This window comes from Hyaena hyaena, unplaced genomic scaffold (genome assembly GCF_003009895.1).
Source record: "Hyaena hyaena isolate Hyena2069 unplaced genomic scaffold, ASM300989v1 scaffold_591, whole genome shotgun sequence".
Classification (NCBI taxonomy): Eukaryota; Metazoa; Chordata; class Mammalia; order Carnivora; family Hyaenidae; genus Hyaena; species Hyaena hyaena.
The window spans coordinates 1,195,953-1,216,116 of NW_024081224.1; the positions used below are offsets into that span (position 1 = coordinate 1,195,953).

The 20,164-nt window shown below is 47.7% G+C and overlaps 1 long non-coding RNA gene across 1 annotated transcript; it reads left to right on the plus strand.

Annotated features, from left to right (window-relative positions):
- The first annotated feature begins 2,239 nt into the window (after positions 1 to 2,239).
- LOC120248511 lies at positions 2,240 to 15,191 on the plus strand. Its single transcript, XR_005532590.1, has 3 exons — positions 2,240 to 2,763; positions 4,933 to 5,073; positions 15,002 to 15,191. It is a non-coding gene; the product is annotated as an uncharacterized LOC120248511 (long non-coding RNA).
- The last annotated feature ends 4,973 nt before the right edge of the window (positions 15,192 to 20,164 follow it).

Consider the following 20,164-nt stretch of genomic DNA (forward strand, 5'->3'; position numbering starts at 1 on the left):
GGCAGTAGCCTGCTGGGGGGAGAAAGCCTGCCAGACAAGGGCAAGGAGCCTTTGGAAACATCCCGAACTACTGAGTTAGCTCTTCCTGTCTGTGTAGTTAACACTGGCATCATCACCATCAAGAGGAGTAGCTTTCGAAGTGCCTAATTTGTGTGGAGCACCAGGCGAGGCAACCTGAGGCCTAATGTGTATTGAACACCAACCTGGCAACGGAAAGGCTCCCAGTCAAGACGGGAAGATGTCGGATTATCCAGAACAAAGCCAGGCTGGGAGAAGGGGAGAAAGGAGCCTGTGTTAGAGCTCAGTGTGGGAGAAGGGCAGGCATCGAGGCCTGCTATGGGAATGGGTCCGGTCAGGGAAGACAGCAGAGAGAAAGCAGGATGTTAAGTAGCTGGGCCTTGAAGGACTTAAATTCGAACTGTGTTAAGCTGTGCGAGTATCTGAGGTGCAGACCACATTAGAGTAAAAAGCTGGCCTGAGTCTGGCATGTGCTGGGAGGTTCCCTGTGGAAGCACGTGGAATAAGGCCAGAAATGGTGTAACGGCACCAGCCTGCGTGCCCCCTCAGAAGCCATGAGAACAGGATGGAAAGAATTTCTTCAGTAACAATCTAACTACTGCAGCCAGGTTTCAGTCCCTGCTGTGCCACTTACTAGCTGACTGGCCTTGACCAGTTACCTCCCTAAATCTCATAATCCTCATCGGTGATACAGAATAGTAGTCCTGATGTACAGTGTGGTTGTCAAGTGTGAAGGAGTTATAGATGGTCAAAATGCTTAGCCAGTACCTAGCCATGGCACGTGCACCATTTAAGGCCTTTCCCTCCTTCCTCTCCAATTCCACAACATTCCTCATGGCTGAGCACTGGACAAAAGCATCCAGAGTCTCTCTGCCTGCTGGCTTCTCCCCAAGGCCAGCACGGCATTAATGGCCGTGAGGCCTCCTGAGCTCCCATACATGAAATAGGTGCCAAGCCCTTCAAGTCAGCCAACCGTGTGACTCAGGGTAAAGCCAGCCCTTTAGATGGAATCTGCCCCCTCACCACCACCTAGAACATCCTCTGCTCTCTCTTTGGTGCCAAAGTTTACACTTGGTCCTAAGATTCAGGAGTTCTTAACCAGGAGTCCGTGAATCCTTGGAATATGTGTGTGTGTGTGTGAGTGTACGTGTATGTGCACGTGTGTGCACCAGCTTGCATTCACCCGTGTTCTCTGGATAGAAAGTGCATGGCTTCCATCAATGTCAGAAGAACAATTCAAGACTAAAATACTGAACGATAACCAAATCTCTTAGGAAATACAGATCTCCCGAGGGAAAGACAGACGCCCTGAGCAGTTAGTTCCTCTCCCTGCCTCATAGAATTCTGGCAGATTTTTCAAGACCTACAGTTCTGCAACTTACCTTTTCCAGGAGCCCCCACGTGAACCCCAGGCCATACCTAAAAACCCGTAGAGCCACAATTCCTGGCTTTTTGTATGCAGCCAGGTTAGGGTACTGAGGTGGGCGTGAGGACCTTGCATTTCTGAGAATACGGAGACTTCCAGCTGGTTGGGAAGATTGCAAACAAGAGGGCCCAGTATAGGTACATGGGCCCTCAAAGCCAAACTGAACCTGACTCACCCAGAACATTCCCTATAGCTTCTGAGCACGCACTGGTGCATTCCCCACCCCCCGCCCCCTCCCCCCACCCCACCAAGGCCTTATCCAGAAAGAGAACAGCAGCCATGGTGGGGTTTCCAGGGTGGGATGGGAGGTGGGGGCCCTGGGACAGATGTGAGGCAGTCACCAGCTTGCCCCTTTTCTCACAGCTGGGCTTATCTGCGCACCAGCAGGTGAGGATGGAGAACAGCTAGTGGGGATAAGGGGAGGGAGAGAAAGTGCCAGACCCTTTCCCCAGAGGCCTCAGTTTTGAATTTAATGGGCAGTGTTTGCTGGAATGAGAGAGCCTCACAACCCAAGGGACCAGAAGACAAAAGCTCTGGAGGAAGTGCAAGGAGGAGGAGGAGAGGAGTGGGGGCCTGGGTATTGTGTGGGAGAGCCACCCCTCTATCTGTTTCAATCACTGCCCGGGTTAGGGTTACCCTCCACTTGGCGCCCCCCGCTGCTTTGTGGGGTCTGTGACATCAGCCCTTGTGATGGTAATGGAGGGGCCTCTCTCACAGGGGGCTCCCCTTCCCCAGCCAGCCCACGTCAACTCCCAGAGAGGATTGAAGCTCCTATTCCCTCAGGGTGGGGGCAGGATGTGGGCCCAGAATGGGACCCAAGACAACAGGCCCCCTCCCCGTCTGAACCCACGGCTAAGTGTTATCTTCCAAGCCCAAGCTATGACCTTCCTCTCCCCAAAGCTCCAGAAAAGGAATGGAATCTGAACATTGAGACGCTTTTCTGGCCCTAAACAATCCTTCCATTCTCTAGGCTCAATGATGGGTCTATTTCCTCCTGTAAATGGGTCTCGTAATCTTCAACTTTTACCTTTGCTTCTAAGGGTAATTAATTGGATCTCCCTCTTGTTCTCCCTACACACTCCCCTCTCTGTTACAAGGCTCAGGTTAAGCCGGGTGGATGGCTTTTCTTTCTTTCTATTGCATGGAGTGCTCATTTTTAAAGCCGATGGAGTAAGGGCTTGCCCTCTCCAGTGAACCTCTTCTCCAGAGAAGCCTGCTAGGGAAACACCACTTCCTCGGGCCCAGGAAAGCGGCCTCTGCCCAGCTAAAGGCTTTTCAGAGAGCCAGTTCGGAACAACTGTTTCACTTTTTCTTCCCAGGTATGTTTCCAAGGTTTTAGGGAAGGGGGGTTCGGGCTGTCAATCTCAGGAGCAAAGTGAAGGGTTAAGGGTTGATCTGGACCTTGGAGGGGAAGGGAGGCAAAGGTGGGCACGGGAGAAGTAAGATAAAACAATCAGTTTCCTTTCTTTCCCAAAGTCTGAGGAGAAACAGGCCTCAGGTGCAGGGCAGCAGGAAGGCATCAAGTGGGGAAGAGTGAGGCTAGACCCCATCCGGACAGAGGGAGGAGAAGCTGCTATGGTGAAGCAGGTCATGGGGGCAGGAAGTTGAGCCCCAGAGACACCGATGATTTCTAGGAACTGTGAGCTGGTCTGATGCTCCGACTTGATAACGAGCTCTTCGAAGGCAGGAATGACTTCATATGCCTGTCTGAATCCTTTGCAGCACCTTGCCCAGCAAATGGCACCTGGGCACTCATGACCAGATGAGTCACACTTGCAGTGGGGACAGTCACTACCGGCCGGGGGCGGGGGGGAGGGATGTGGCTGGGGAAGCACCACTCCCTGCAGGGAGAAATATCTTGTGGCCCACACTGTTTCAGAAGGGGATTGAGAATGAAAAGCAAACTAGATTTCAGTCAGTTTTGTTACGGTTTTAAAATTCTCTACAACCATGTACTACCCCACTCTTGGTGTGCCGTGGAGTAAGGAACAGGTTGAAAAGAGACTGAGTCAGGTGAGAAACCAAAACAACAGTTTAATTCCTGACAGGCAGGGTGTGGTCCTGGTGGTGATGGTGGTGGTGGTGGTGGTGGTGGTGGTGGTGGTGAAGGAGTGTGCCCGTGGATGTGTGGATGGGTGGATGAGTATCTAAATACAGAGACCTAATCCCATTTCCCACAATCACTGTTAATTCTATGGTGACGTTCTTTCAGATCATTTGTATATGTATATACTTTTTTCACAAGAAAATAGAATCATGGTATATTATATTACAGGTTTCTTTCCCACTTAATGTATCTTAAACATCTTTCATGGCAGCGTAATAGAATTTCTTCCTTTCTGAAGCCCATGAATGCTTCCACTGCATGGATATACCTGGGGTTTATTTAATTCTGAGTTGGTGAATATCTGGGATGTTTCCAGTATATCACTATTGCGAATAATATCGCAAAACTTTTGTATACATCCTTGCCTTCTTGCATAGTATAAAATTTCAGGAGTAAAACTGATTGGCTAACGGTTGTAAGTATTACAAATCTTAATAGGAATTGTGTATGACTTTTGAAAATCACCAATTTATACTCCTTCCAACAGGAGAATGTGGCAGGGACCCACCCAGCTCCCCCCCCCCAAAATGGCTGACAGGTTGTCCCACAGCATCACTGATTAACTTGTTAATATCATCTTTATCATATATTAAATTCCCATTTATCCTTGGGCCTATTTCTGGACTTTATTTACTGTTCCATGATCATTTCCATTTCTGAGACATTACCATATTGTTTTAGTTACCATATCTTTTTTTAATCTGTTTTAATACCTACTAATCCCTTCCTACATCATGCATTTCTCTTTCAGATTTTTCCTGAATATTTGGATAATTATTCTTCCAGAGTAATTTTATAATTCTTTTTCTCAAGTTTCAAAAGTTCTATTGTGATTTTGACTGGAATTGCACTGAATTTAAAAAATAATTTGCAGATACATAGCATCTTTATAACACTGTCAGTGCGTTGATGAAAAATATCTGTCCTTTTATTCATCATATCTAGATCCCTCTAACAGTTTTAACATTTTCTGCACTTGGAATCTTCACATTTCTTATTTAGCACAACCATGGATATTGAATGTTTTCATTACTGTTGTAAGTGAGAGCTCTCCTTCCATATTCTACGTTTTCTGGTTTGTTTTACTTACAGAAGTAATGTGTAAACATCTATCAGATTGGCAAAGTCCTGCAGTCTGATATTAACAAATGTTGATGAGGATAGGGAGAAAGAGCAGTGGGAAGATACATTAGTGCAACTACTTTCTAAAGCAGTTTTCTGCTGCAGATTCAAATCCCCTATTGCAATTCAAAAAGAAAAAAAAAAAAACTGAAACCTGGAAGTTCTTAACATATTTGGTGGCAAAACCTGACTTGATGGGAGACTATTTATGGTTTTTATTTATCACACGTAACGTGGATATTTTTACTTTTCACCACAGAAAAAGTCATGTATTTGATTATGGAATACTTCTCCCGAACCCTACAAGGGAACGCTATACGGCACATGTACCACGCTGCCCTTCTAAGATCCAAACAGTTCTTATTATGAAACACATTTGGCTCCAACAGTTTTGAACAAGGTATTGTGGGTATGTGTCTGGTGAAGTTAAAGATGTGCATAACCTAAGACTCCGCAACTCCGCTTCTGAGAACATTCCCCAGAGAAACCAATCCATGCGGAGACGCGTTTCAGACTGCACATTCTAGTATTGTTTATGATGATGGAAGAGTAGAAATAACCTAAATGTGGGGCACCTGGGTGTCTCAGTAAGTTGACCATCTGAATTCAGCTCAGGTCATGATCTCACGGTTTGTGAGTTCCAGTCTTCCTTCTCTCTGCCCCTCCCCACTCACTTGCTCTGTGTCTCTCAGCATAAATAAACACAAGGGGGAAAAAAAAAAAAAGGAATAACCTAGATGTCCACCAAGGGGAGAATAGGTTAATTGTGATATACTCATCTAGTAGAGACCGTATAGCAGTTAACAGCTACATGTGCCAACACGAACAGTTTTTAAAATTTCTTGAATAAAAATGCAGGTTGCAGAACGGTAACAGCACAATAGAACTTTAAGTTTGAAAATATGCATGAGAATGACAGACACCAAATTCAGTGTGGTAAACATCTCTGCAGAGTGGGGGGGGGAGGGGATGAGTTTCCCCCCAGATACACAGTAGCCTTTTGCTTTATCTATAAAGTCTTAGCTCTCTCTTTTTTTTAATGTTTATTTATCTGTGAGAGAACACAAACGGTGGGGGGAGGGATGAGAGGGGGACAGAAGATCCTAAACGGGCTCTGCGCTGACAGCAGCAAGCCCGATGTGGGGCTTGAACTCACTAACCATGAGATCATGACCTGAGCTGAAGTCAGACACTCAGCTGAGCCACCCAGGTGCCCCAAAGTCTAATCTCTCTCTCTCTTTTTTTTTTAAATCGGAAATGACTCTGGCAAAATGTTGAGATGTTTTTACAAATGCATAGATTTGTATTCTACATAATAGTCCCAATCCTAAGAATTCTGGAGGGGGAAGCGTAAGCAGACGGAACTAGAGCAGCCGAGCAGCAGAGACCCAGGCATTTTGTGTCTTTCCGTTCTGTCGGGCTTAGCATGCTGAGCATTTCACAGGCACAGGACAGCTGTGTCACCTTCAGGCGGGAGGCAGGGAGAAGGAGGAAGAAGGAAAGGCGAGGAGATGAAGGCCTGCGTGGGCCAAATCTGTTCTGTTCCTTCCTCAGGAGACCATGATTTCTTTCCGTCTTTCTTTAGATTTACAGACTTGCTTCCCTAAAATTATGTTAAGTATTCTCAAAAGTACTTGAACTTACATTACTATTTAAAATGATCTCTTTATATTACAACCTCTTACATCTTATTGGGCAGAAGTGAGCCACGTGGCCACCCCCAAAACCAATCACAGCCAAAGGGAGGAAAATGACCACATTTGGTTTAGACCAACTATGGTCATTCCCTGTAAGCTCCATGAAAACAGTGTTTTGTTCACAGCTTTATCCTGAGTTCCTACAAGAGTTTCTCTTGCATAGACTATGCTTATTAAATTGTATGGAAAGACCCAACAGTATGTTTGAATGAGAAGATAAATGGAGCTGGGGTGGGGGCAGGAGATCAAGAGATCTGCACCACCGTTTGAGCCAGTCTGAGTCCTGTCAGCCGTGAATCAGGGGGCAAAGGGTCGTCAGGAGATCGGGTTTGTCACAATACCCTTGACCACAGAGCCACGTGATGCAAACTATGTATTTGTTACAGATGAACAAATATTTTTTCCTAGCCTTTCACTTAATTTTTTAAATAAGCTTTTTATTTTGAAATAATCTTAGGTTTATAGAGTTCTACAAACTGATCCGGAGTTCTACAGCCCTCACCCAAGTGTCCTCTCCTGTTAACATCTTATATCACCACATACATTTGTGAAAGTGTTAAAACCCAACATTGGTAAATCAGTATGAACTAAACTCAGATCTCAGAGGGCTATCCCCAGCTTTTCTGTTCTGGGATTCAATCTAGGATACCATGGTGTGTTTAGTTGCTACAGCTCCTCGGTATCCTCTGGTCTCTGACAGTTTTTCCATCTTTCTTTATTTTTCATGACCTTAACAGTTTTAGGAGTGCTGGTTAGGCATTTTACAGAATGTCCTTCAATTTGCATTTGTCTGATATTTTTCTCTTGAACAGACAGGGGTTCTGAGCTTTTTGAAAGAATGCCACAGAGGCGAAGCGTCTTCATTATGTATCAGAAATTACATGACATCACTGGGTGATGTGAACTTTGAATACTTGGGTATAGCAGCATCTGCCAGGCTTCTCCACTGTAAAGTGACTCTTTATCCCTGCCCGTACTCTAGCTGGTAGAAGCAAGGCACTAATTGCAGCCCACTGAGCTGTGACAGGGAGGAGTGGGGGTTAAGATTTACCTCCTAGAAAGGGTAGCTAAATAAATTATTTGGAATTCTTCTATAGGAAAGCTTTGGTTCTTCATCTTAATTTATTTAAATCCTTTATTTATCTCAGTAGGGACTTATGTACATGTTTTTGCACCTATTTTTATTTAAATGCTCTTCTCTCTCTCTCCTTGAGAGAGAGAGAGAGAGAGAGAGAGAGAGAGCATGTGAGCAGTGGCGGCAGACAGAGAGGGAGACAGAGACTCTGAAGCAGGCTCTGTGCTGGATCTGCCCAGACAGAACTCCCCAACATGAGATCATGACCTGAGCCGAAGTCAGACACTTAACCCACTGAGTCACCCAGGCACTCCTAGGCTCTTTTCTTCTTTCTGTAATTGTGTATTGCAATATAAGTCACACAGCATAAAATTCATCATTTCGAAATAGACGATTCAGTGGATTTTTGTATACTCACAATATCCTGCAACTATCAGTATCTAATCTCAGAACATTTCTGTCACCCCAAAAGAAACTCTGTACCTATTAGCAATCACTCCCAATGCCCCTCTTGCCCAAATCTACTTTCTATCCCTACTAGTTTGCACATTTTGGACATTTCATCTAAGTGGAATCATATAGTACATGACTTTTGGTATCTGCCTTCACTCACTTAGCATAATGTTTTCAAAGTTTATCCACGTATATAACATGGATCAGTCCTTCAGTCCTCTTATGGCTGAATAATACTCCACTGTATGGACATACTACACTTTGTTACCCATTCAGCTTTGATGGCCCTTTGCACCCTTTCCACTTTTTGGCTATTCTGACTAATGCCGCTATGAACACTGGTGGATATGATTTTTTAACATGTGTTTTCACTTCTCTTAGATACATACCTAGAAGTGGAATTGCTGGGTCATATGTAACTCTGTGTTTAACTTTTTGAGAAACAGCCAAACTGTTTTCCAAAGTGGCTGCCCTATTTTATTTACCTTCCCACCAGCAATGTATGAATGTTCATTGCAGCCTTACCAGTACTTGGTATTTTCTGGGTTTGGGCTTGCTGTTTTTCATAATTGCCATCCTAGTGGCTGTGAGGTGATATCTCACTGTAGTTTTGTTGTGCTTTTCCATAATGACTGGTGATGTTGAGAATCTTTCCATGTGCTTATTGGTCACTTGTATATCATTTCTGGAGAAATGTCTATTCAAATCCCTTTGCTCTTTTTTAAAAAATCAGGTTGCCTTTTTATTGTTAAGTGGTAAGAGTTCTTTATAGAGTCTAGATACTAGTCCCCTGTCAGATACATGATTTGCAAATATTTTCTCCCATTCTGCGAACCTTTCCAGTTTTTGACAGTGTGTTTTCATGCACGGTGTTTTAAATTTTGATGAAGTCTCAGTTTATCTTTTGTTGTTGTCGTTTGTGCTTTTGGTGTGATCTAAGAAACTGTTCTTTATACAAAAGCATGAATATTTATACTTTCATTTCCTCCCAAGAATTTTATAGTTTAAATTCTTATATTTAAGTCTTTCATCATTTTGAGTTGATTTTTGCATGTGGTGTAAGTTAGGGGTCCAAATGCATTCTTTTATATATGGAGGTTCAATCGTCCAACATCATCTGTTGAAAACACTATTGTTTTCCCCCCATTGAATGGTCTTGGCATCCTTGTTGAAATCAAGTGACAATATGGGCTGATTTCTGAACTCTTAGTATTTTGGGGTTTTGGGGGGTTTTTTAAAAAATGTTTATTTTTTTTAAATGTTTTATTCATTTCTAGGAGAGAGAGAGAGACAGCATGAGCAGGGGGAGGGTCAGAGAGAGAGGGAGTCACAGACTCCGAAACAGGCTCCAGGCTCTGAGCCGGCAGTCAGCACAGAGCCCGGTGCGGGGCTCGAACCCACGAACCGCGAGATCATGACCCAAGCGAAAGTCGGACGCTTAACCGACTAAGCCACCCAGGCGCCTCAAAAAATGTTTATTTTTGAGAGAGAGACAGACAGAGCATGAGTGGGGGTAGGGCCAGAGAGAGAGGGAGACAGAATTTGAAGCAGACTCCAGGCTCTGAGCTGTCAGCACAGAGCCCAACATGGGGCTCAAACTCATAAGCTGTGAGATCATGACTTGAGCCCAAGTCAGATGCTTAAGCGACTGAGCCACGCAGGTATCCCTGAACTTTCGGTTTTTAATTCCACTCTCAAAGCTATATGTCTAGCCTTTGGACTTCTGTATTTATTTTATACTTTGGGTTATAATCCAACACCATGTTATTTATTTCTTTGCTCAGTTTTGGCCATTGTGATGCTTTCTCAGGTTGGTTCCTGTCTACCTTTGAAAAACCTCCATCCTCTCATTTATTTTAACATTTCCTTGATTTATGGAACTACAAGATGCTCCAGGTTTATCTTGTACTTTTCCTGTTCCAGTCCTAGACTTAACTACTTCTTCATGGGGCTCTAGCTTTTATGATAGAATGATATTTAGAAACCAAGATCTGGGTACTTAGAGTGCTCATTGCTACTGGGGTGGTGTTTATGGGCTCTCAGAGCTAGATACTTTTTTATATAATAACCCATGTATACACACATATCTGTATTTGTTTCTGTATCTCTACGTCTCTCTGTGTGTGTATGGTGTGTGTGAGTGTGTGTGTGGGAGTGTGTATGAGTTTATACAGGTGTTTCAAATTCTAATCCAGTACCAGAGGGACAATTCTAACCTTTCCTGTTCTCCAATGATGAGAACCTGGCTCCCACCATCTACCAGACATTTACTTATTCATTCAGGCCCACTATACAGTTTCAGAATTTCTAATTCCTATTCACCTATTGTTAATTGGTTGTACTAGCTTTGATCATACAGAATTTTGAAACTTAATGCAGTTTAATTGTCAGTCCTTTCCTTTAAGCATCTAGTTTTGTTTCTTTGTTAGAAAGGCTTTCCCAGCCATCATCAACCTCCAGATTATAAAAACATTTTAGTTTTGTTTTACTTTTAGATAATTCAATTTATCTGGATTCTATTTTGGGATTATATGAAATCCAGCTTTAAACTTTTTTTTTCCTCTCAAATGGCCATCTAAAGGTCCTAAACACCTATCATTATTAGTCAGTCCTTTCCTCACTGATTTGCAATGCATAAGTCTGTTTCTAGACTCCATATCCTACTTGTCCATTTGTCTATTTCTGTGCTAATAGGAGACTTTTAATTTTTAACATCTTAAAATATGTTTTGATAGCTAGTATGGAAAGTCTCCCATCATTGATCATTTTCAAGATTTTCTTAGCTATTCTTGTATGTTTATTATCATGCATGAGCTTTAGATTAATTTGTGAAATTTCATTTATAAAATCCCATAAGGATTTTGATTGTGATTACATTGAATTTATCCAGTTCTGGAGAAACTGACATCCTAACATGGTAAGTCTCTATTTGGGTCTTCTTTCATAAAGTTTTACGCTTTCTTCCCAGAAGTCTTACGTTTTTCACGAATTCACACTATTCACATTATTCATGTAAATTCCATGAATATTCACATTCATTATTTATTTTAAATTATATTTTCAAATTTATTAATGCTAACATATAAGAAAGCTATTGATTATATGTCTGTCATATATCTGAGCAAGTTACTACATGCTTTTCTTAGATCTAATAGCAGAGTAAAATGCAGTAAATAACGGTAAATATGTATTGTATACGTGCATCACCACAGTCAGAAGTAAAACAATAGAAATAATGCAACATAAATTGATCTCAAAAGTAGCATTAACTTTTTAAGAAACCTAAAACCAGATTTATAGTGCAAGATCATTTATGTAAGTTAAAACCGCACACGTACACACGACAGCGTTATTTTCAAAGATAGTGGAGACTTCACCATGGGTATATACCTACACAGGGGCGTATGGGTCTGGGGGTGAAGTGGGGGATCCAAAGTAGGGCCGGAGGAAGGAAATCAAAGCGAAGCCTGTACTGACTGAAAGACCCAAGAACTGAAGACTTGTTTCCTCTCCCTGAGGTCCAAATAAAGGATCTAGAAGCATGAATGCCTATGGTGTGCTCTCACCACAGAGGACGCTGGCTGAGTGGAGGGAGCCCAGGACTGAGGCTGGGAGGGAAGCTGGAGTCAGAGAGCCAGGCTGGGCCCCATCCTGAGGGCAACGGGGAGCTGCTGACAGCTTTTAAGCAGGGAGGAACATTCTGTTTCAAAGGTTCCCTTCTGGTGACCTAGAGGGTAAGGAAGGACTGGAGCGGTGTAGTGTTCAGGAGACTACTTTAAAATCACGGGAGAAAGACCCAGGTCACAAGTTACATGTGTGAGTCTGTGTAAGTACCATGGTGGTCTGGAGTAAGGGGGTCTAGGGACAGTGTAGGACGTCATAATAGACCACCTCCTTTTTCACGGGGACAGTCATGGGCTTTGCTTATTTCAGTAGCTCTCTGAAGAGGTGTGAAGTCTGCCAGCCACATAGGGTCCAGTGACTGAGCCCCTCCTCTCCCAATCCCATTCCTGCCTCCATCCCTGCTTCCCTGGGCACAGAGAGCAGCAGACTCAAGGGCCAATTCCAGCTCTTCCCTCTGGTTCCAGAAGTGACCTTGCACAGGTCACATCTTCTCTCTGGCCTCACTTCCTCTCTCTTCTCTTTCCAGCCTGTACTTTCTTTGGCTTCCTATCATTCCCCTAGCAGTAGCCCCCAACAGGGAAATCTTGCCCCCTCCTGAAATCCGCCCCCTGCCCCAGTGGCTCCAAAGTCCTGACACCCTCCTTAATCTTCCAGCTCCACTGCCCCACCCTGGTGAGGAGGAGCAACAAATTGGTATCGTAATGGCCCTGCTGATTGCATTATGGGTGTCTAATGCAATATGCCCTCATGAGGACCATCCATCAGAGCAGGGCCCCTCCCCAAGTCCCTGCCACCCCAGTCACATTAGTCAGGCAGCCCATTCATCACTACCACACACCTCCATGGACACTGGCCTAGACGGATGAGGGGCCAAATCAGATTTATGGGGAGGAATCGTGGAAAAAATCAGCCCCATCCATCTCCCGGACACTGAGGAGGGAGCCCCATGTCCCCACTCCCTCCGAGGCTCCTTAGGGAAACGGGTGCTAATGGAGAAGCCAGCCAAGTTGCTTTTGTTTTCCTGAAGCTCCATTCCTGAGCCCCTGTGTTGCCTAGCACAGCTCTACAACTAGCTTCTCCAGGAGTTCATAATTTTTGGAGCAAAGCCCCTGCCGGATGGGGACACAGTGCCCAGAGTCAGCCACAACTTCTGAGAACCCAGGGAATTCATTTAACCAAATCCCTGGGTTGTGCCCGTTGCTGTGAGTGGAGGATGGGAAGGAGCAGGCACCAAGCCCAGTTCAGCAGTGAGACCCAGGGCAGCTTGCTTGGGAAAGGTGATTTCACCCCAGCCTTCCCTCTGGATGACACCTTGCCCAGGGATCATGTTAGCTCTGCCGGCCAGACTGGGCAATTCTCCTGTGCATGGAATATACTTGGAGAGGATTGAGAATGAGATGGAATGAGAAGGGGGAAAGCTACCTTTCAGGGCCCAGGATTTATGAGAACAGAAGCCTGTATGATCAGAGGGACCCTCTTTAAGAAAATAATGCAAAAATATGAATTGCTACGGCCACTCTCAGATTTTCAGAAGGAACCTGTACAAGTGAGAGACCCCAAAGTGTCAGCTTCCCCAGCCTTACCTTGAATCTGCCCCTGTTATGAGCCCATCGCTGGGTCAAACATTTATGTGGATTACCTTTTTTTTAAAGCCTCACAACTGCCAACTGTCCAGAAAGGCAAGAACTTATTCTCCCCATTTGCATTTAAAAAATATTGAGACTCAGAGTGAAGTGACTTGGCCAAGACTCTAGAGCTGTAGAAGGCAGAACCGACCCTCTGGCTGGTGCTCATCCTGCCGCCACTTGGCCTATGTTGAGTCGGCTGGTCATGCGGTGGGCAGAGAGGGGCCCCTGGCTTGAATGGCTCCTTTCCAGACAACTCTCTAACTGTGGGCGTGGTGTCCTCTCTCTCAGCTGTCGCTCTGCACCCGAGTGCTGCAGCTGCCTTGGAGGGTCTGGGAGGGACCAGTCAGTCACAGGACAAGGAGGGTGGAAGTTGCTGCAACGTGGAGCCCTGGATCAATGATGGGCCCTCTGAGCTCGGGGCTGCCCCATCAGTAGTTAATCTTGCTTCCCCCAAACTGACCATGGCCCCATCTGAGCTGGGTCCTGGGGGAGGGAGCTCAGCAGCTGAACAGAGCTGAATCTGCTTAGGCAGAGGGCCATGCCGGATCCTTTCCCCACCCACCCTTAAATGTTTATTTTTGAGAGAGAGAAAGAGAGCAAGCAAGGAAGGGGCAGAGAGGGGGCGGACAGAGGATCCAAAGCAGGCTTTGTGCTGACAGCAGAGAGCCTGATGCAGAGCTTGAACTCATGGACCATGAGATCATGACCTGAGCCAAAGCCAGAAGCTCAACTGACTAAGCCACCCAAGCGCCCCCATGCAGGATTCTTCTTTTTTTTATACATATATTTTTTTATTTATTTCTAGGAGAGAGAGAGAGAGAGAGAGAGAGAGCGTGAGCAGGGGAGGGTCAGAGAGAGAGGGAGACACAGACTCCGAAATAGGCTCCAGGCTCTGAGCTGGCAGTCAGCACAGAGCCCGACGCGGGGCCCGAACCCACGAACCATGGATTCTTTGAATGTGAGTGCAGCCTTCTCTGAGAAGCCTGGCCACCCCTACTCCTTCCCTCCTCCCCACAGGCCTCCCTCCCTCCGCCCAGGCTCTGGGAAGGAAGGCGTCTCTCACACTGCAGGCCAAGCCAATCACTGCTCCTCTGGGTACAAAGCTGCTGAGAATGGTGGGCAGTTCTCCTCCTGCCAGGCCAGAGGCTGTGAGGCCATGCGGTTCTGTCCCCCCACCTAGTGTCAGGAGAATGGGGAGTGGCAGGGCACGTGTGGTGTGAAGGAAGGACACATGAGTGTCCTTGAGCACATATGTGTGAGTGCAGTTAGACCATCTGTGAGAATGAGAATGGGAGCATCACCCAGCAGAGGAAGCATGAGACACCCTTCTCTGCTCACTTGCTTCTCCACGTGACGGTTGGGTCTGGTCTCTTCCTCACAGTTGCCTCTTGCCCCTGATGGCAGTGCCTCGTCTCCCCTCAGAGGGCATGCCTAGCCCGCAGGTGTCTGAGCTGGTGCTTAAATAACTAGCGTTACTGGGTAGAGAGTAAGCACCCCTATTTCCCACCCCTCCCTCACCTGTCTCCTGCCCTTCCCTCCTGCCTTCCCCCAGGCCCAGGCCCCTCCAGGTCAAGTCATGCCCCGCCCCCCCCACTTGCTCCTCCGGCTCCTGGACTCCCCTGCAGTGGAGAAGATAACGTGCGGAGTGATTGCACCCCCCTCTGCTGTTTGTCTGCTTCTCTTCCCATCCCCCACTCCCACACGGGTTTTGTGTGTAAGCACTACCTGTTAGGTGTGACCCTTCTTCGGGGCTCACTGGGTGCTGTCATTCCCTGCTCCCCCAGAGGTCCCCTTCCTGTCTCAACCCCGAGCACACAGCAGAAGGCTATGGAGTCTGGTTATGTCTTCCAGGAGGCTACGGTCTACGGGAGATCATAGTGCAATGAGGGTTCTCTACCTGATGAAAGACAAGCGGCCTGGACAGAGTCTCAGCCTGGGGACAGACAAGCTCATACTCACTTAGAAGGTGCCCCTAAAATGTTCATGTCACTATGTAATGTGGCAAAACACCTCAGTGAAACAGACGGTTCTAAATACAATTATAAGATGCAAAAATTAACTCCTAAAAAGGAAGCTGGATAAAGAATCCTACTAATGGGTGTCCATCGGTCAGGGAGCTTTGTGTGCAAGTGCACGCATGTGTGCAGGTGTGTGTGGGTGCGGATGTGCATCCCTAGGTTGAGTAGGGCTGAAATTGCTAAGGGGAGTTTCTCGATAACCCTGGGAGTTTAAGTGCGGAAGGGAAACAAACAAGGTTATCAGTCTCAAGTGAAGTTAATGAGGATGTGTTATGAGCAACGGAAAGAGGTCCCTCTTTCCCAGATTCCTTCTCCTGCACTTGTACCTGGTACTCTCGGGGACTCTCTCCTGGCCTGCTCCTCTTTCTGTGTAGGCTTCTCTATCCCCACGTCTTCCATTAGCATCTGAATACAGATGATGTTCAAATCTCTCTCCAGTCCAGATCTCTCCCTTGTGCCCCAGACTTGCCATATCCAACAGCCCACCAGACAGCTCCATTTGAATAACTCTTATTCATCTGGAACCTTCCAGAGCAAAACCAAACTCATCTTGTGCCCCAAGCCTCACCCTTCTTTGGAGTTCCTTAGCTTAGAGGATAAGATCATCATGCACCTGAAATCCTAACCCCCCTCTCCCTCATCCCTTCACCTGCATTCACTTGCCAGATCTGTCTACTTTTTGATTGAAACTCTAAATACATCTAAAGTCTGCCCACAGTTCTCTATCCTCACTACTAGTGAGGTTTAGTCCTTACTATGCTGGCTAATGGCTCAGACAAATCCCAATTCCCAGGGTTTGAATTCCAGGAGTGATAAAGTCTAACCCCCCAAAATACAGCAGCGTTCACTTGGGCAAGTTTTTGAACTACTTGGTACCTCAGATTCCTCCTCTGTAAAGTGGTGATAATAGTATCCACTTCCTGGGGTCACTGCGAGAATTAAATGAAATAATACATCTGAAGCACTTAAAAAAGTGCCCGGCACAGAGGCAATGCTTAACCAAGTGTTACCTATTACCATTGTGCTATTGTTATCACAATTGTTAGAACTGTTACTATTACCTGAGTTATCCCCCGCCTCCTGCCTGATAGGTCTCCCTGCCCCTGCTCTCAACCACTTCTAACCCAGTTGCCCTTCCACGTTCCGGAGAAGCTCTGAGGCTCCCATGGGGAAGGTAGAGTGCCCTGTGAATAGGTGGCAGACTAGATCTGGGGTCTAGGTCTAATGAGCTCCAGAACGCTTGTTCTTAGCTACTAAGCCGCTCTGCCTATTTGCCGGTGCAAAGAACGAATGGATCTGGAAAGCCGGATTGCGAGGAAGGAATGAAACAAGTGGAGGGGAAACTAAGAAAGGCAGAGGTGCCCCAGATTTTCCCTACAGGCGGCCATCAAGTTGCAGGAGGTGAGAGACCAAGGCCTGGTGCTGAACTTGATTGGAAGAGGAAGCATAGAGTTTGGGGAGTGACCCTGATGGACAGAGTGTGTTAACCAACGTCCTCCCAAGAACTTCCTAGTACCTCCTGAGTGGTCAGGCCCAGGCATGGGGAGGAGGTGAGAGCCTGGAGGGACCACAGGCATGGGCTAGAACAGCCCTGGCCAACAGAATAGTCAGACCATGGGCGTCTCTTGTCTTTGGCCTCCATATCTGTGTCTGAGGAGAAAGCGAAGAGGAGCTGCCGCATCTTAGCCCTCAGTTAGCGTGAGCTGGGGTGGGATGGTTGCCGGCGGAAGTGTGAGAAGAGCAGTGGCAGGGGTGTGGGGGGAGGGCAGAACTCAGTGGGACAAAGCACACAGCCTCCCCACTCTGCCTCTCCGTGTCCTTCTGGCAGAATCCGCAGGAGCCATGGCTTGTGCAAGAGGGATGCTTCAGGGTGCAGAGCTCTGCCAGCGAGGTTCTCAGCGAAGCTCTCTGTCTGAGCTCTCCGGGCAAGGCGCTGGCCACTCAGCCAGCCACGGGAAGGCAGGGTAAGGGCTGGGCTCAATTTGTGCACTGTCTCCAAGCTCTGGATGAGAGCGGATTTTCTGTCAGCCTTGTGTTCTTGTGTCTGAGGCTGGTGCCTTGGGTTGCCACCTTCCCCTCGGCCCCCAAAGAGTGGAAACAAGCGGTCCAGCGCGCCCATCCCCCCCTACCCCGTGTGCCCTGCCTCAGGCCTGAGGCTGCCCTGACAGTTCATCCTCCATCTAGCAATACTCAGAGTTCGGGGGCAGGATGGCACTTTGGAAGAGAAAAGCATGCCCCGTCCCTCTCCTAACCAGACCCCTAAAGGGAAACTGGCTGCACAGGCTGAGTTGGGGGTGGGGTGGGTGCAGAGGCCCCTGCACCTCTCTGAGCCACCTCGCCCAGAAGGCTTCTCCAGCAGCGGGGCGGGGTAGAGAGTCCTGGAAGGAGAAAGCCCCGCTCCAACTTGTCTGACTCAGCCCATGTGAAAATGAACACTGTTCCTTTTAAAAATCAACAATCTTGCAATTTCTGGGATCCGTGGGATCCGTGCAGCTTAGGTCGAGGGTGGGGGGGAAGCAGTTTTTAACACCAAACCACCCGAAGGCAAATTCACTGAGAGCCACCCAACCACATCCCCTGCCTTTCATATCGGTGTTCTACCTTCCACAAAAGCTCTGGGTTCTCTGTCATGCTTTCTTTTCTCTTCCTGGATCCCAATTGTCAAGCCTTCAAGAAAATGCACTTCAGTCCTTTGTCACTGAGTGTAATTTGATAAACTGAGCAGAAACACACTGCTCTCCCCATCCTTTCAAAAACTGTTACTGCCAGAGAAAGAGGCTGAGGGAAAGAGATCTGAGGTCTTTGAATGGACGTTTAAGCACGAGCGCGCGCGCGCGTACACACACACACACACACACACACACACACACAGAGTCTCATGCACATACCAGGACATAGAGTTGCCTGGGATGGGAGGAGGTGGAATCCCAGAGTCTGGAGCGTGGGGGCCTGGCCCTGGGGTCCTGGGGCGGATGCCCTCCCAGCTCCCAGCGACTCCCCTGGTTGCAGGCCTGGTTGCAGCCGCCCAGTGGGCGGTGCCAGGGCAGGTCTCAGGCTATAAAGGGCTCTTGGCTCCCCGGGCCAGAGGGAACGCCATCGCTGCGGCAGTGTCCGTGCCAGCCACAGCCAGCTTGGGGCACTGCCGGTGTCCCATCGCCACCAGGCAGGCTACTCTTTTCCAGGCAGTGCCGATTTGGACACAGCTGTCAGCTGCGTTCCTCGTACCTACCCCGTTCTCTCCATCGGCAAGTCCCTTTCTGGGTTGCTTTCTTCTGGGTTGGGCGTGGGGTGGGAGGAAAAGGGATGGGGATGGGGGCTTTGACAGGGGAGGGTGGGGGTATTTCCATTTCTTTTTAAAATTCCTTCTGGAGCAAGTCTCTGAAGCTGAGATTTCTGAGAAGAGGTATGAGATGAGGCGCGTTCCTTATTCAGGCAAAGGAGAAAGCAGCAAACTTCTTTCCCAAGGGCCTCCCCTTCCCAGGGCCGCAAGAGGGTGGGTGAGGGGCTCCCTCCTAGCCGGGGGTCTCTGGGAGGTCAGGAGTGAGGAGCCAGGCTGTGCCTGCATCGGACACTGGCAGGGAGAGACCCTTGGACAGGGGTCATTATCTGTGAGACAAAACTAAAATTAAAAAAAAATTAAAAATCCAGACAGCCGATGATGATGGGATACCTGGGGGCGGGGCAGGAAGGAGCAATCACACTAAAGGACAAAGAAGAGAGAAGCCCTTAAGAAATAAATAACTGGAGTCCAGAATCAGCTCGGCTCCCCAGTGTCATGAGTAGCCCGATGGCGCCTCCAAAGAGGTGGGTGGGCCGGCGGGACTCCCACAGGTGGTGGTTTGGAAGGGGTCTGTTAATGTTCTAAACAACAGCCTCAGAGACTCTGAAACCGCGAGGAAGGGGGACTGACGAGGATTCAGTTCCCAGGGTCTCTAGAAAGGCAGCATTCATGGCACCAAGGTGATTTTCAAGCAGAGCCGGGCTGACTCGCCACCCCTAACAAGCCTGGACCGGAGGGTCCCCCGCCTCCTTCAAAATAGCCAGGGCACAGTCAGGGAGCGTCCTCTAAACTGTCCTTGAGGACTGGGCACTGGAGAGGCACTGCTGGCCTTGCCGTGCCTGCTCCGGAAGGAGGGCATAGAGTGGGACGTGGTGGACGAGCAGGCCTCGGGGATGACTATGTGGGGCGGCAAGTTGGGACCCAGGGCCAAAGGGACACCGTTGGAGTAGCTGTTTCCGCTGCAGTTCTCGAAAGGTGGAAGGCGGTGGAGGATGTCTGAGCAGGAGCCGGTGTCCCCGGTGGGACCCCTGCTATGCAGGAAACGAAGGTTGCTTCCCCGCTGGATTTGGGGTGTTTCAGGAAAGGGACCTTGCCACCGGCAGGCATGTACTGAGCGGTCTCAGGATGAAATGAGGACCAGCCTGCGGCCTGGAGAGGGAGAAGGGGAGTGGAGAGCTGATTTCCCAGGACTCCTGGATGCCAGCAAGACGGGATGGGGCAAAAAGCCGACAGAACTCCCTGAGGTGAAGTTCTGAGCTTTATCCCTTCGGCTAGACTACCGGGGTCCAAGCCGGGAGACCTAGAAGGCTTTGCATAAACGCTGTAGACCCCTGAATGCCAGCTCTGCTTCCTGGCCCCTGTTCCCCGGTCTCTGCTCTCTGGTCACTGATAGCCTTTGGCTCTGGTTAGAGGAAGCGGAGGTAGTTTTAGGGAAAAGAAAGTAATTAAGTGTAAGTTTTTAAAAATTCAAGCCCGAATGATGCAAAATTGAGTGTAAAATCGACAACTCCCTCTTCTGTCAGCTTGAACGGTCAGAATGGACATTGAACAACGGGGCAGCTGCCCTGTGGGAAAGGATCTCAAGTCTCCCAGGGCTGTGTGCTTACTTGAGGGAGGACTGAGTAGGACAGCACAGTGGGGATGGGTGGAGGGACTCTGGGCCTCAGTTTTCTTATCAGTACAAAAAGTAATATGTGTATCTCATATCTAAAAATA